The 16,831-nt window shown below is 40.7% G+C and overlaps 1 pseudogene; it reads right to left on the bottom strand.

The window, feature by feature from the left end:
* Nucleotides 1-759: 759 nt before the first annotated feature.
* On the bottom strand, nucleotides 760-2,378 carry Elp4-ps1 (elongator acetyltransferase complex subunit 4, pseudogene 1; annotated as a pseudogene).
* Between the last annotated feature and the right edge of the window lie 14,453 nt (nucleotides 2,379-16,831).

Below are 16,831 nucleotides of genomic sequence, written 5' to 3'. Positions count from 1 at the left end.
TCTGAAGACACAGGGGAGGCTATGATAGTGGGAAATAAATGATAAGGATACCAGCAGCCTCAGCCATCACCATCAGACACCATCCCAACCAGTGTGCCTCAGTGCAGTATGAGTTGAAATGCTCTAGCATCCATCCATCCATCCGTTTGTCTGTCTGTCTGTCTGTCTATCTATCTATCTATCTATCTATCTATCTATCTATTTCTATCTCTATTTTTTGCTTTTTAAGATAGGGTTTCTGTGTGTGGCCCTGGCTGTCCTGGGACTCACTCTGTAGACCAGGCTGGCCTCGAACACATGCCTCTGCCTCTTGAGTGCTGGGATTTAAGACACGTGCCGTCAATGCACAGTTGCTCTCTTTAAGGGGAATCTAGCTCTACCACAGTTTGCATAACAAGTTCTTTACTCCACTATGGGCACTTAAAACTCTCTAGGGCAGTGACTCTCAACCACCCTAATACTGTGAACCTTTAATACAGTTCCTCATGTTGTGGTGACCCCCAACCACAAAACTATTTCCATTGCTACTTATGGTATCTGTGTTTTCTGACGGTCTTAGGTGACCCCTGTGAATGGATCCTTGAAAGTCACAACCTATAAGTTAGAACCTTTAAGTAGCATCACTCACTACTCAGGACGCGGAGAATCACAGGCTCTCCATTCCTTCTGAGGAACCATTGCAACCTCTCAAGAGAAGTCTTCTTTTTTTTTTTTTGGTAGTTTTTGGTGTTTATTTAAAAATTAATTAGTATTTAAAAAAACATAACAGCAGCTAAATGTCAAATGACAGCATTTCTGCCATATTTATTTTTGTACAGAGGCTAGTAGAAAAAGCAAATAACGAAACAACCCAAACTGAAGAATGGTGACTCTATTTTGTAACCCTGTGTTTCTCAAAGATTAGAGGGTCAGATAACTTCGCACAAGGTGGCCAAGGAGCATCCCTAGAAGTCCAGGTGCTTCTTGCCTCCGGTCATCCCGCTACAGCCTGTGCCCAGCAGAGTGGTGGATGGTGCCGGATCCTGTTTGCTTGAACGACCCACTGTGTCTGACAAGTCTGGAGGCAGATGCAGTCGCTCAATGGTGAACAGCTTCCTTTTTAACTTAAAAGCTAAGTCTTTGACATCCGATTCATCACAAGTCAAGTTATTAAGCCGAGGAATCTTCCGTATATGGATTAGACCATGATAATCCTTATACAATGGGTTGGTCTCTCTCTCTCTGAACCAATAAAAGATTCCAGACCAACTACTGTATCTGACAAATTTCTCACATGGGTAGTAATTGCTTTATTCTGGACAAGTTGTGCTGGCATTGTGATGATGCAGGCTGACAGTGAGGATCTTAGAAGGCCACGGAGAATGTAGAGGAACTTGGTAAGCCTATGATAGTTGTCACTGTTTTCTTTTTTTTTTTCTTTTTTTTCCTTTTTTTCCAGAGCTGGGGACTGAACCCAGGGCCTTGCGCTTGCTAGGCAAGCGCGCTACCACTGAGCTAAATCCCCAAACCCTGTCACTGTTTTCTTTACAGCAAATGTCATCTCCCCATAATGGTGAGCCAAGGTTCTGAATTCCTATCCTTAAAATGTTTTTCTGTTTTTTCTGGGGATTAGCTCCATCAAATCCTTCAGTATAAATGATGTTCTGAAAGAACTGAAGCAGCTTCATGTAGCCACAGGACAAAAAACAGGGTTCTCCTTTAAGACCTGGAGGGGTGTGTTCTGGAAGGAAGAATCCATGCCAATTTGAACTCTCTAGTAGCTCCTGAGGAATCCTTTTTGATACATCATAATAGTGACCAAATCGTGACGATAAGACTGGCCCAACCTGCTCCATCCTGAGTTGTAGCTGGTACCGCCAGGCTATCTTCATGTTAGCGTCTGCCTCTGGGGGTTTAGTGCTGTGTACATCTTCAAGCTCCTTTCTACCATTGTCATCAAGTAGTGGTGCTGGGAGTTCCTGTAAAACGTTGGCAGGATTTTCTTTAGCAGATGCAACCAACAGAGTGTGTCCATTGATGATTCCTTCTGCCAGGAAATACTTGAAGAGCAAAGGCGAATAGATATTATATTTATCCTCTTCAATCAGAAGCAGTGTTCCAACAGCTAAACCTCCACCTAAAAGCTGGTCCAGGGCTGGGAGCCCGGTTGACACCAGCAGTTGTCCATTCCGCACCGACGGTCGAGTGCCTGCGATGGACAGCAGCCGGGGACCCCCTCCAGGGGCCCCAGAGGCCTTGCCCCTCCTCTGGAAGCTAGAGGTGCGGCTCTGGCCCGCCTCAGAAGCCACACATTCCAAGAGAAGTCTTCTTAACTCATCTATTTTATGACATTGTTTTTCCGCAGGCTTGAGCTCAAGGCTAGCGTGACAGTGCTCCATTTCACAGTCCCTCCTAACTGTGCTTCCCTAACTTCCTTCCCCCTCACCTTTGCTGGGCATATGCTTTCCCCCCAAAACTGTCAACAATTCACCTCCTATTCCAGGCTCTGAGTTTTAGAAAACCCAGAGGATTCTACCTATTGTAGTCCCTCTTGTATTCTCTTATTTAAACCTAAATTTGGATTTCTGTCATCCACAAGAATTATAACTTATTAACTCCAAATATAGATGTCTCTTCCTCTGTCTGTACATTGCATTTTATAATTTTTCTCCGTGGCACATATTGCAATTCTTAATAGCTGTGGTGGTTTGAATAAGTAGGAACCCCTAAACTCCTGCAAGGTAGTCAATCACACTGTGAACCCCAAGATTTGTGTTGTTTCAAAAAAAACAAAAACAACAACAAAAAACCCAAACAAACAAAAAAAAAACTGTTTCTAGTTGTGGTGTGGCCCAGCCTTAGCACATATTTTTAATCCCTCTGGCTGGAATACAGACACATCCTTAGTACACACCTTTAGTCTCAAACAGTGAAGGTAAAGTTAGTTTGTAGACAGAAGCAGCCACATTTGAAAGTGATGTCTAATTGAGTGGCGGACAAAGAAACGAATCAGAGAAAGATTTGACGGAATAGGATACGCTCAACTCTCACGAGAACAGAGATGAAAGAGGGGTGACTTGACAGAGAACAGTGCGGAGGAGAGAGGGAGTTTTACTGGGACAGTTACACAGAGACAGGTTGCAGAGAGAGAACAAGCTAGACACAGGCAAACACAAAACAAGCCAGAGAATGAGAAGGAGCCAAAAGATAGAACAGATTGCCAAAGTTAGTACGAGGCCAGGCAGAGCAATTCAGAAGAAGACAGAGGAAGGCAGGTTGAATCTGTCAGCTTGGAGAAGGATTGGAGCCAGAACAGCTGAGTTGAATCAGCCAGGCAGAGCTCAGAAAGAACTAGAGAGGGTGCGCTTATTCAGCAGCAAGTCTCAGAGGCTGAAAACATTCTAGCCCCAGGTAAGACAGCGCAGAGGCTAGAAGCATCCAGTACTAGGCACAGATTAGCAGTCATACCGTCTCCTCCTTCCTACCTGCAGATCAAGATGTAGAACTCTCAGCTTCCTCTCTAGCACCATGTCTGCCTGCGTGCTGCCATGTTTCCCACCACGATAATGTACTAAAACTATAACTATAACTATAATGTAATGAAACTATAAACCAGCCCCGATTAAATGCTTTTCTTTATAAGAGTTGCCTTTTGCCTTGGTCATGATGGATGTTCACAGCAATAAAACCCTAACTAAAACCCTAAATAGCTGTCTTCTTTTTGTTTGTTTTTTATTCTTTGAGATGGGGTTCCCCGGTGTAGCCTTGGCTGTTCTGGAATACACTCTGTAGGCCAGACTGGCCTCAAACTTAGAGATCCACCTCCCTCTACCTCCCAATTAATCCCAATGCTGGGACTAAAGGCATGACCCCCCACCACCCAATAGCTATCTTTTGCCTTACACTATCACACTTAACTCTAGGAATAAGGATTACTTGTATTTTGTATGTCATCCAAAAACCAGCCTCTATCACTGGGTTCAGCAAAACATAAATGTAAGCAATAAATAAATGTTTGAATGATTAACTTTTTTCAATTGTCATAGTAAAAATAAGAGGGAATTGTCTATAGTTACCAAGTATTTTGAGCCCTAAGAAATATATATATAGTGAATAAAATTGTAAAATTTTAAAAAAATGTTGATCTTTGAGTTTATAAATGAGACTTTAGTACATCTGAAGAGTTAATTGGCTCGGTAGTGTGCATTCAGCCCTGATGCTATGAAACTGAGTTGCTAAGTCTAAAATATAGACTAATAGTCTTTAGTAACTACTTGTTCTAAGGTTGGGGATATGCTAATGCAGGTCTATTATCTGATTCCTCACTTACTTATGATAAGGGTGTCTCCCTGTGTCTTACTTATTTAGGTGCCAGAACCCAGAGCCAATGCTAAGCACTTTCCATCAACTCCTTCTACTTAGATGTCAGGTTTTTTTTGATGAATGACTTGCTCAGCAAATGATACGGTGCTCATTATCCCAGCGAGGGGCAGGTAAGGGGCCGGTGTTGTCAGAGAAGTCTTGAGGGGCAGCCTCGGACAAGGCCGCTCCAGCTGAGAGTAAGTATCTAGCAATGAGAGAAGAACCTGTGTTATAGCCTTGAAGGCATTTCCCATGCTCTTCAGGCTCTTTATTAGAAGAGCTTTCATTCTTCGTCTTCCCGTTACCGCCCAGGCATGGTGACAGTGAGGGTGGAAGTAGGAGCACTTCTTAATCTGACCAGGGACTATGTCATGCTCTTTCCTTTAAGAAGAAATTGGTTTTCTCCCTGTAATAAATTTTGTTTGTTACCACTGGATTAATTCTTACAAGTTGATATTGGTTTTAAATGGAAAAATTTGAGACATTTTTGCGATAGATCTTATGACAGTGGCACTTTATAACTTCACTACATATATGTGGGTCACCTAGACTGCTTCCCTACCTACCTGCCTGTCAGACACCCCATCTCCCTCTGCCTGGCAAGGCACCTCATGGAGTCCAACCAGAATTCTGGGTAGGTTGCCCATACCCATTCCCACATCTCCTGCCTGTCAGACACCTCTCCTGCTGCAGGCCCCAGGTGAAGACCAATTAAAACTCGGACCTGTTTTCCCTTGCCTGTCAGTTAGCCCATCCTCCCCCCACCCAGCACCAGCATGGAGTCCAACCCAGAGCTGTCTCTGCTATCCAAGGACCAGAGCACAGTGGGCCAACTACAAAATTCTGAAGGTGCACAGAGAAAATCCTTTAAGCTTACAGAGGCTTAGCTCTACGACTCAGAGTCGCCCTGTGTCTACCTGAGCTGAGACCCCTCTGACAGTCCACTCACAAACAAACACAGAGTGGCCCCATGACCGAATACCAAATATAATTCTGCTGATCCCCAGCCTAACAAGTTGGGTCAGAGCAAAGGATCCAAAAGCCGTCAAAGGTTAGAGCAAAAATCCATACCAAGAAACATTACCAATAAACTAGTTTCAGATGCCCAGGTCCCGTCACAAAATTAATTAATACAAATATTATTTTTCAAAATTTACTTTATATGTAACTATATAACATCCCATTTTGTGAATTTATAGTAGTAATGTGACCATTTCCTTAACAATAATTTCATTATTTTCAACACAATACTTCACAATGAGCATTCTTTTGCTAATAACTTTAAATAGTAAATTTTGAAAAATTCAATTTGAGGTTAAATTTCAAACAAACAGGTGACTTAAGACTTAAATTATGAATTTTTACACACAGAGTCTGAATGTGGGATCCAAAATTCACTCAATATTTTCTCGAAGAGAAAGCAATAATAAATACCTGATTCTAGGAAGCTTAGACATCTTATCCATCAAGTTATTGATGCCTGCCCTAGTATATGTGTATATACACATATACACATGTCCACATATATACATATGTATATGTGTGTATGTATATATGTGTGTCTGTATATGTATAATGTATATGTATGTATATATGTACATGTATGTATATATGTGTACAATGTGTATATATGTATATGTATGTATATATAATATATATTGTTCCATATATATGCTAATTTTCCCAAACAGTTCTACCAACTGGGGTCCAAGTGTTTAATGTATGAGCATATGAGCCTAGGGACCCATTCTCACATATATATGGAAGGCAGTCTAAAAAGAAGTGAATCACCACTTCTCCAAGTTCATCATGACTGCTTTCTTTTCCAGTAAGGAGGATGTAAGTAGAATGGATGGAAACCTCTCACAGTTAAAACTGGCTTTCTCCCTTCTAAGACGCCTGACCAGCTTTATTTCAGAAACAATGTTTTAAACAGGTCCTGTTTCCAGACATTTACTTCCTGTGGGAGACAGAAAAGGAAATGATTTCAGCAGAATCCTCTGACATCTGTGAATATAGACAGGCACTCTGTACATGTGACCCTGTCTTTGCTGGGTAATTCTACGGTGTTCTCATCTTTCTGGGCACAGAAGCACCTCTGCCTCAGTTACTTTTCCACTGCTAGGACAAAACACCATGACCAAGGCAACTTATAAGAGAAAGCCTTATGCTTCCTGGGGGCTAGAGTGCATGACCATCATGTAGGTTAGCAGGGCAGCAGGCAGGCGTGGTGCTGGAGCAGAGATGAGAGCTCACATCTGGATCAAAAAGCATGAAGCAAACAGAGCTAACTGGGAATAGTATGACCTTTTTGAAACTTCAAAGCCTCCTCCTGGTGACTCATCTCCTCCAACAAGGCCACACCTCCTAATTCTTCCCAAACATTTCCACCAACTGGGGACCAAGTGTTTGAATATACAAGCAGGGATTCATTCTCATTCAAGCCATCACAGCTTTCCAGGTGGATCCTGAACAACAAAAGGATCTGATCAAGGCTGAAGTGTGATTCCTTTGCAAATCCATGAGGTTAGGTGCAATACAATGGCACTGCCAAGACTTACTGTTTCCAGTCTTGAACACTGAAATGTAGATGACAGAACAATAAACAAAGAGAAGAGCTTTGCTGGAACTACATTGTAGTGAGGAGAGGAAAAGCAAATACATCTAGTACATATGCCATATATTGCTCAATGCAATGTTAGGGAAAAGTAAAGAGGGTGGCCATAAGATTGCAAGTCTCTACGCTGAGTTTCTCCAGGAAGCCAGAATACAGACAGGACCACGTAGATTACTATGATAACCTTTGGATCTTTAATATGAAGCGAAGCATTAGTGTAGGAGTAGGAAGGGTTGGTGTAATTTTTCTCTATTCATATCACTCAGAAGATAGTCACAGAGTCACACTCACACAACAGACAGACAGGAGGACAGAAGGCAAAGGAAGAATAACTCGACTGTTTGGATGTCAACTTGTAGTTATATAATCATCTTGTTAAATAATTTGTAAATATGGATCTAGCCTTTTAATGCCAGCTGGTAATAATAGAGTAAGTGTTGTATTTACAAATAGAAAAATTAATAATAGTTTGTAATGAGCCAGAAATATATAACTTATTTAAAAATTCAAATTTTAATGAAAAGATAGCATGAGACATAGAGCAGTGTAAATCCTAATCTCAGAGCACCAATATTACAAAATATTTATAATTTTCATGTATTCATATAGTTTATAGTCAATATACACACTGGTATCATGTAATCCCCATAAATATTTTAAATGATTTTTTTTACTAAACAAGTTCTGTTAAGCTTACATGAGAAAATAAACTGCCATCACTTCGAGCACTTTAATAATAAACTTGAGTAATAAGGTACAGTGTTCCATTAAGGAACCAAATCAAAGCTCTTTTCTTTAGTGTCATTTAACAAGAGTGAGCCCAGATTTGAATGCTCTAGTTTATTCTTCCTTTGTCTACTGTCCTCTTGTCTGTCTGTTCTGTGAGTCTGACTCTGCGGCTGTCTTGTGAATCTGTCCCTGGCAAAGGGCTTTGCTCTGTCTTTATTGAATTGCACAGAAAGCATCACATGGGGGAAGGAATGGGATACTTTACAGAAACCTTTAACAGAGTTTCCCAAGGGATTAAGTCATAGACTCCAACTGACCCAGATAACAAACCACACTATGAACATCACTGTTTATCAAGCATTACCCAAATATTATGTACAACAGATCTTTATACACTCGTTTTATAAGACTGCTTCCAACCTCTCTTTTTGATGGTACGCATGCATCACCTTGAGTCAGAGGCATGGGAGAGTACATATTTTAAGATTACAACTGTGCATTAGTTTGACTAGCTGGGGACCAAGCGTTCTAAACACAATCTTTATAGAGGACATTTCATATTCAAGTTACAACACTCTACCTCTGGCCTCCACAGGTTCATGGCCATCCCACAATACAAACTGTATTCATTCTAATTTTAAAGGTTTCTATGCCAACAACATTCAAAATGAAAGCCCAAGTCTCTTGTGAATGTAAGCCAATCTTTTCACTATGAGCCCTTGTAAAATCTAAACGTAAGTTACATGTTTAGATCCTTCCTGCATCCTATGACACAGAGCAACCAAGCCTGTTACAGAAGATCATAGTATGGAAGGATCATACCAAAACATTAAGCTTTGCAGTGTCATATCCAACATCTGGGTTCCAAGGGAATCCCTGGGCTCCCCTAGGTAATATATAGCCTCTCTCTTGAGCCAGCTCCACACCACGTCTACAGTTTTCCTGACATCTTATGACCCGGGGATCTTTTGAAACTTAGGTTTCACCTTCACAGTTTCATTCTATGGCATCCCTTGTGATGGTTTGTATATGTTTAGCCCAGGGATTGGCGCTATTTGGAGGTGTGGCCTTGTTGGAGTAGGTGTGTCACTGTGGGCTTTAAGACCCCTGTCCTATCTTCTTAGAAGCCAGTCTTCCACTAGCAGCCTTCAGATGAAGATGTAGAACTCTCAGCCACTCCTGCACCTGCCTAGACACTGCCATGCACCCACCTTGATGATAATGAACTGAACCTCTGAACCTGTAAGACGGCCCAAATTAAATGTCGTTCCTATGAGAGTTGCCTTGATCATGGCGTCTGTTCACAGCAGTAAAACCCTAACTAAGACAACCCTCTTGTAGAAAATACGACTCTGGCATATACTGATCAGCCTCAGTGGCTTTCTGAAGCCTTGGTATGTGCCTCTATGACCCACCACCCACCTTACCTGTTTTGTGCCTATAAAACGAGTGCCTGTGGAAAGTTCTGTTTCCAACATGACAGTTTATCTGCTCCCTTAAACCAAAGGTATATTGGTCTCTATATACGTGACAACTCAATCTGAGAGGACATTTTCTACAGCAGTTGTTTTGAGTCGGGAATCCTTTCTGGATCACTCTCCATTTAGGCACTCTCCTTTCAAATAAATATGCATTTTTAAAACTTGGAATATGTGAAACCAAATTTGCTGTAGTCACAATTCATAGCACAAGTTTTGTCCTATGGAGATGTCCATGTTTCTCACCAAACTCCACACTTTTCACATCCTTGGGCTATGCTTGCTCTCTCTCACCGTGGCTCTGGATAAGAACAGAGTGTTAATACTATGACAGAGCTAGAGTGCTGTACTGTCTTGCAATTCCTTCTGCCAAAAAAAAAAAAAAAACTAGCCCATTGCTTTGTAATTCAGCATCACTCAGTTCTCAGGACAAGTACAGAATGCAGCCAGATTACAAATGGCCTCATGCCCAGTTCTCAAAAGAGTTCTTATTACCTTCTTTTATTTTTAGGATTTCTTTTTACTTTATATGACTAACATTTTGCCTGCATGCATATGTGTGTAACACATGTATGCCTGTGCACTCAGAGGCCACAAAAGGGTACTGGGTCTCTTGGAACTGGAGTTACAAGCAGTTGTGAGCTGCTAGTGTTTTTAAGAGCAGCAAGTGCTCTTAACAGTAGAACCAGCTCTCTAGCCCCTCTAGTTCCTTTCTCAACTCTCAAGTGCCAGAACTCAGCTATATTATTTTTTTAATCATACTGGTTATGGTGGCTTGAATGAAAAATGACCTCATAGACTCATCGGGAGTGGAATTATTGGAAGTATGAACTTATTGGAGTAGGAGTGACCTTGTTGGAGGAAGTGCATCACTAAGGGGTGGGCTTTGAGGCTTCAGAAGCTCAGGGCAGGCCTAGTGGTTTACTCAATCTTTCTGCTGTCTGCGGATCCAGATGTAGAATTCTTAGCTACCTCTCAGCACTACATCTGCCTCTGTACTGCATGTTTCCCACCATGTTGATAATGGACTAAACCTCTGAACTATATTTAAGCCAGCCCCAATTAAATGCTTTTCTTTATAAGAGTTATCATGGTCAGATGGCCTAGTGGTTAAAAGCACTGGCTATTTTTCCAGAGGACCTAGGTTCAATTCCCAGCACCCACACTGAGCAGCTCACAACTGTCTGTAACTCCAGTTCCAGGAGATCCAACACCCTCACACAGACACACATGCAGGGAAAACACCAAATGCACATAAAAGTAAAAATAAATCATTAAAAAAGAGAGTAGCCATGATTGTGATTAGTGTCTCTTCACAGCAATAAAACACTAAGACACTGGTCCTCAAACTGATACCAAAATGGCCCATTAAGTCCTGTTCACACCCAGTGAGAAAGACAGACAGACAAGGGAATGCACAATCCAACAGCAGTGGTTTTATTCAGGAAAAGACTGGAGTTGTGGAACCTTAGTGTAAAAGCAAGAAAGGCTTCTATTCACTTCTAGGCTGGGATAACTCTACAGTGCAAAGAGGAAATAGGGAAGGAGATTGAAAGCTTTTTTTTTCAGCTTGTGGTTGATAGTTGCTAAGGAAGTACAGTAAGTGATGAGCTACAGAATGCCCATGTTCAGCTTTTACTGAAGCTAGAGAGGGCATGGAGGGCAAAGATCTAAAAGATATTAAGTGGCTTTATCTTGGGGAACAATGTTATTTTAGTTTAAGACTGGTCATTATTTAATAAAGGAGCTTTACAAAATTGACTATGGCTAACAAACATTCTAGTGCTTTTTCTAGACTAACAGTACACAGTCTTCCACATTCCTCCTGCAAACCAATTCCAAAGGCCTACAAATAGCATGGTCAGAGTTAGGACAGCAATAACCCCACTCCCTGTACCAATTGCCTGTATTGGTTACTTTTCTTATTGTTGTGATCAAATATGTTACGTGAAGCAACTTAAGGGAAGAAAGTGTTATTCTGGTTTACTATTTAAAAAGCAATATCCCATCAGGGAAGTTGTTTAGGAAGGGGGATGAGGCAGTTGGTCACATTGTATCCAGTCAAGAATCTGAGAACAGAAGGTTAAGGTCTGTCCATCATGACCAACTTCTTCCATTGATGATCTACTACCTAAAGGTTCCATTACTTTCCAGAAGAGCTCTACCAGCTGGGGAGTAACTGTTCAAACACACGAGCCTATGGGAAACATTTTACAATCAAATCAACACAAATACATAAATTTTTAGAAAAATATAACATGCTTATTGACTAGACACTCAACACCAGAAAATTTTTAATTCTTCCTTAATAAACTACTATCAAAATTTAGTAAGAGTTGTTACTTTTTAACTGCAGCATAAAATTATGAAAATTGTATATATTATTTTGACATTTCAAGGCACACATACATTGTGTAGTGTTTAAAAGATGCCTTTTGTCTCAAATATTTATCATTTCTTTGTTGATGGAAACTTTCTAAAGCCCTTCATTCTTCCATATCTATGAAGTGTATGGTACATTATGTCATGCAATAACTATTCATTGTCTTATTATACATTACAATATACACTCATATTATGGCTAAAACCAAGCCCTAAAATAACTTGGTCTGCAAAAAAAAAAAAAAAAATGGTAGATCAATCTTGTGGAGGCCAGATGATGGCGCTTTCTCCCCTGAGGCTGGAGCTAAAGAGAGTTGTGCATTGCCATGTGGGTGCTGGGAATCAAACATGGTCCTCTGAGAGAACAACCAGTCGCTCTGAATAACTGAGCCATCTTCTCCAGTCCCTAGAGGCAGGCTTTAAAGAGAATAAAGCAGAAGAAATTACTGTTCTTGGTGTTAAGTGTTGTGATGTAGTTCCAGTAAAAGACAGTACTCACAGAAAGACGGTGAGACACAAGTTAGTGGAACAAAGCAAAGAATCCAGAAATGGAACAGCACGAACCTGTCCAATTAACTTCACTTATTTGTTTGTTTGTTTGTTTATTGTGTGGGTAGGTGTGGGTGCCTGAATGAAGATCAGAGGGCAATCTGCAGGTGATTTTTCTCTCCTACTTTGCAGCTCCTAGCAATTGATCTCAACAGTCAGGTTTTGAGGCCTTAATGGGCTGGTCTATGTATCTAGTCTTCGATTAATATTCTATAAGTAAGTATAACTGGTCCAATCATTGAGCATAGTCTTTAACAAGTATGTTGAAGTAATCGAACATCTACAGACAACAAAAACAGAACAAATCAAAACACTATCTGGCTAAATAGGACTGACGTGGTTCTCTCAAGGCAAGGCTTGTCCATTGCATGCTGGGTATGCCTACTCCTGTGATTTCCCTACTGTGGGAACCTTGACTACATAATTCATATAGTATAGCATTGCTTTCTCACTGAAGGAAGGAAGAAAGAAGTGAATGAATGAATTACACATCTTATACAAAGCTAACTTCAATGGAGCATGGGCTTAAATATGAAAGATAAGGTTATAAAAGTTTTAGAGGTAATCAAAAGAGTAGCATCTTCAGGATCTACAACTATGCAAATAATTCTTGGATTTGGATATAAAAAGGAAATCCACAAGGGTTAAAATCGAAAACATTGACTTTCTAATAATTCAAAAACATTTTATAAGCTACAAACTGGGGAAGTATTTGCGTCATAGACCCGGTAAGACTGGGTAATATATTTTTCAAACTTTAAAAGTAAATATTGGAAAAATGAAACTCCAATCTTAAATGGACAAAGGAGACAAATGGCAAATAAATGCATGGGAAATGTGCAAGGTTATTTGCTACAAGAGAAATGCCAATTAAAACTCCAGGAAAATACTACCTACCTCTCCAGTAGAAGAGTTAAACTTTAAACATAGTTATACACTAAACACCAGTGAGAAAGAGGAGAATCATGACCCTGTGTAAAGGTGTGGTAACCTAAACTGGGACATTCAGGAAAACACTGCAGCCATCTTCAAAAGGGTGGAGCCAGCTGTGCAGTGCAAAAGACAGAAGCAGCTGGGTGAAGAGTTTAAGGCCTGAGCTTCGCTGGGATATTTATCGCAAAAAAAGCCAAAGAAAAGTAAACAAAGGCAGAGGGGACTTACCCTACCACCTACCACCCAAACCGGAAACAGAAATGGAAATTTACCATTTGACAGCTGCTTTTATACAAATGTTTACATCAGCTTTATTCATAACAGCTGACAACCTGAGAACGACTTAGATTCTCTTTAATGGGTTAAGCAACTGGTGTTTTTCAAGGAGAAAACAAACTATAGATATGACAAAAACATGGACAAACTTTAAGAAAAGTATACTAAGTGAGTGGAGGAGGTGGGGGAGGGGAGAGCATGCCATATGTTTAATCCCAGAATTTAGGAGGCACAAGCAGGCAGATCTCTGGGTTCAAGACTAGCCTAGTCTACAGAGTGAGTTCTTGGAGAGTTGGGGCTACACAGGGAAACAAAACCAAAAGCAAACAGTAAAAGAAAATAAGAAAACACACAGGGAGAAATGCCTGGCACATGATTCTATTTATACAGCATTTGTGAAAAGGCAAACACTCACAAATAAAAAACAACTTAGTAGCTGCTAGGGGCTAACAAATGGTGTGATTAGGACAGAGTAATCCCTAGGGACCTTTAGTGTAACAATGTAATTAAATATCCCATTGTGGTGACTGCAAAAACTACAAAACTGCACTTGATACTTTCATACAGATGAATGCACGAATCACAAAAATAAATGCAAGTATAGACTGGTGAAGTGTTAACTAAACACAGTGGGTGACTGTTAGATTCTCAGAGAGGGAAAAGGGGAAGTTAGAAAAGATCTGAAAGGAATCTTCTTCATGCATGAAGAATACAGTGCAGGGCTGAAGGAAGAGGTTTCAGTCTCAGCAAAGAATGTACCCACTCTTAAGAGTTTCCAGAGTATGGAGGAAGTTCTCCATCACAGGGCAGCAGGCCTGCTTAGTCTGTGATCTGTGCCAAGTGCTTGCAGTCATTGCCTGCATCTGATTCCCAGATGGTGGGCAAAGGGGGAGAATGCAGCTCTTTCCTAGAGCAGTGAATGACCGGCAGTCATCCCTAATATTGCCTGGAGGGAAAGGAGGCCGCACAGAGTGTTCCTAGATCCCTAGGGCCCTCTGGATGGAAGGCAGAAGGCCTCAGATCTAAGCTCCATCTATAGCAGTATTCTGGATTTGATGTGTACTATAATTATATAAAATACTATTGGCATGCAGGCGGTTTGAAAGAAGGTACGTGGAACTTCTTTATGCTTTTTTTTAATAATTCCCTCAAATTTATAATTATAAATTTTTAAAAATAAAACTAAATGTGTGGCAATCAAAAGGGCTGCTACGCTGAGAAACAAGAGAAGACTGGTAACAATAATATTACATAGGAATTGTAGAATACCTTAGTATCAGCGATGAAAAATATCTTGGTTTCATAGAGACAATGGAATAAATTCACAGCCAAATTCACTCACCTATCACATTAGCCTAGTAGCAGTATGTAAATCTTTTTAAATCTCTACTACAAAGAATAAAATGCCCAATAGTTAATTATAGACACAAGTTGTTCAGTAATACACATATTAAAAATGCAAACTTCATATAAAATGATTTGTATGTGGAAAAATCTTGAATATTTGCATGAAGCCAAATGTAAGCTGTGACTGGATTAAACATATACAGCAACTACCAGATCCTCGAGTGGGAGTTACACAGAAACAATAAAGTGATTACTGCAGATAAACAAATGAGAGAGGAAACAGCTTAGCATTTCCCCAGGCCACAAAACCACAGACCCGAGTGGCAAAAGAGGAAGACAAGAAGAAAGGCTGCACAAAGCTATTAGAAAACTGCACAAAAATGGCAGGAGTAAGTCCAAGAGTCCAGTAACTCTACCTGAAAGAAACAAAATCAGGTAATGGACCAACTGCAAGGCCAACTCTATATTGTCTGAAGACATGAATTTTGCCTGAAAAGACACATAAGCTAAAGGGGAAGGCATAGAAAAACATATGCAAATGAGAACCAGATGGGAGTTTGGAGACTTATATCTGATGAGCCAGACTTTGCATTTTATACATGCTTTATTAAAGGATCTGGGGGCCGGGGGTCGGGGGTCGGAGGGGGAAGGTAAGCTGTGACCAGACACCTGTAAAGGCGTCAACTCATTAAGACTAGAGAATATAACAGTGATAAATAAATATAACAATGATAAATATATATTCACCCAATGTCAGAGAATCCAAGTATGCACAAGAAATGTTCGATCTAAAGGAAGACATGGGTTGTAATACAAACAGTGCATGTAGTGGTTCCTTTTGTTGTTGTTACTGTTTTCCAAGCTTGACACAATCTTGTGTCATCTGAGAAGAGGAAACCTCAAATGAGAAAATGTCCCGTCAGGGAGGCCTGCAGGCATGACTATGCAGGTGTTTCTTTCATTAGTGACTGATGTAGACGAGCCCAGTCCACAGTGGGAAATGCTGTTGCTGGGCCGGTGCTCCTGGAGTGTCCAAGAAAGCAAACTGAGCAAGTCACGGGGAGCACGTTAGTAAGTAGCATTCTTCTATGCCCTCTACTCAGGATCCTGTTCCTAGGTTTCTGTCCTGAGCTCATGCTCTGACCTTTGTTCGAGAATGCTGTATGTTACGATGTAAAATAAACCTTTCCTCCTCAAGTTGCTTTCGGTAGTGAGTGGTGTTTTATTACAGCAACAGAAATCTAACTAAGATAGAGGGAGACTTCGACATCCTACTATCAGTGATTGAAACAGTATCCAGACATTCAAACCAACAAAGACATACCGTATATAAACTCTACAGTAACAGTAGGTAGCAGGCATTTACAGAAAACTCCACCAAAACCAGCAGAACACAGGTTCTTCCCGAGTGCACATTAAACATTCTCCAGACTGGACCAATGTAAGGCCACCAACCAGTGGACAAATTTAAGGAGCTCTAAGTCATTTCAAGTATTTCTTTTGAGCACAATGGAATAAAACTGGAGGAGAATTGTTAGAAGAACTAAGAGAACTTTCAGAATGTGCAGAAATCAAGCGATATGCTCCTGAGTGGCCAATGGCATTTAAAACTTAAGAGATAAGTTGAATAGAAATGAACACATCAAATCTTGTAGGAAACAACACCAAAAAGTTCTAAACTGGATGCGGTGCCACATGTCTATCACCTCAGCCCTTGGCAGGCTAAGGCAAAATATGACAATTTTGACTCAAGCCTGGAGCACATAGAGAGGCACTGTCTCAAAACAACAGGAAAGAAGTTCTCAGAGGGGAGCTTGTGCCTGTATACCCTGCATCAGAAAAGGAAGGAAGATGAGGCAGGAGACTGAGTTTGAAGACAGCCTAGAGTGCATAGTAAAATCTTGTCTGGGGGTGGGGAGAAACAGGAAGAAGAGGAAGAAAGGAGTGGGAGGAAAGGGGAGAGGAGAGGAGAGAAAAAGGAGAAGAGGCAAATGATCACAAACGAATAGACAAAAACTGGGCATCAAGGAAGTTGAATATTAAGAGGAAAAAGTACAAAATTTACAGTTCAGGGAGAAGAATGGACAGTGAGTAACAGAGCAGCAGTAAGCAACAGACTAAGCAGCCTGTGATTAAGGAAAAAAAGAGTTGACACTTTGAAAACATAAATTACTTCTTT

The sequence above is a fragment of the Rattus norvegicus genome, chromosome 2, assembly GCF_036323735.1.
Source record: "Rattus norvegicus strain BN/NHsdMcwi chromosome 2, GRCr8, whole genome shotgun sequence".
NCBI classification, from domain to species: Eukaryota; Metazoa; Chordata; class Mammalia; order Rodentia; family Muridae; genus Rattus; species Rattus norvegicus.
The sequence above is the reverse complement of the archived record's forward strand: the minus strand, read 5'-3'. Positions and strand labels throughout refer to the sequence as shown.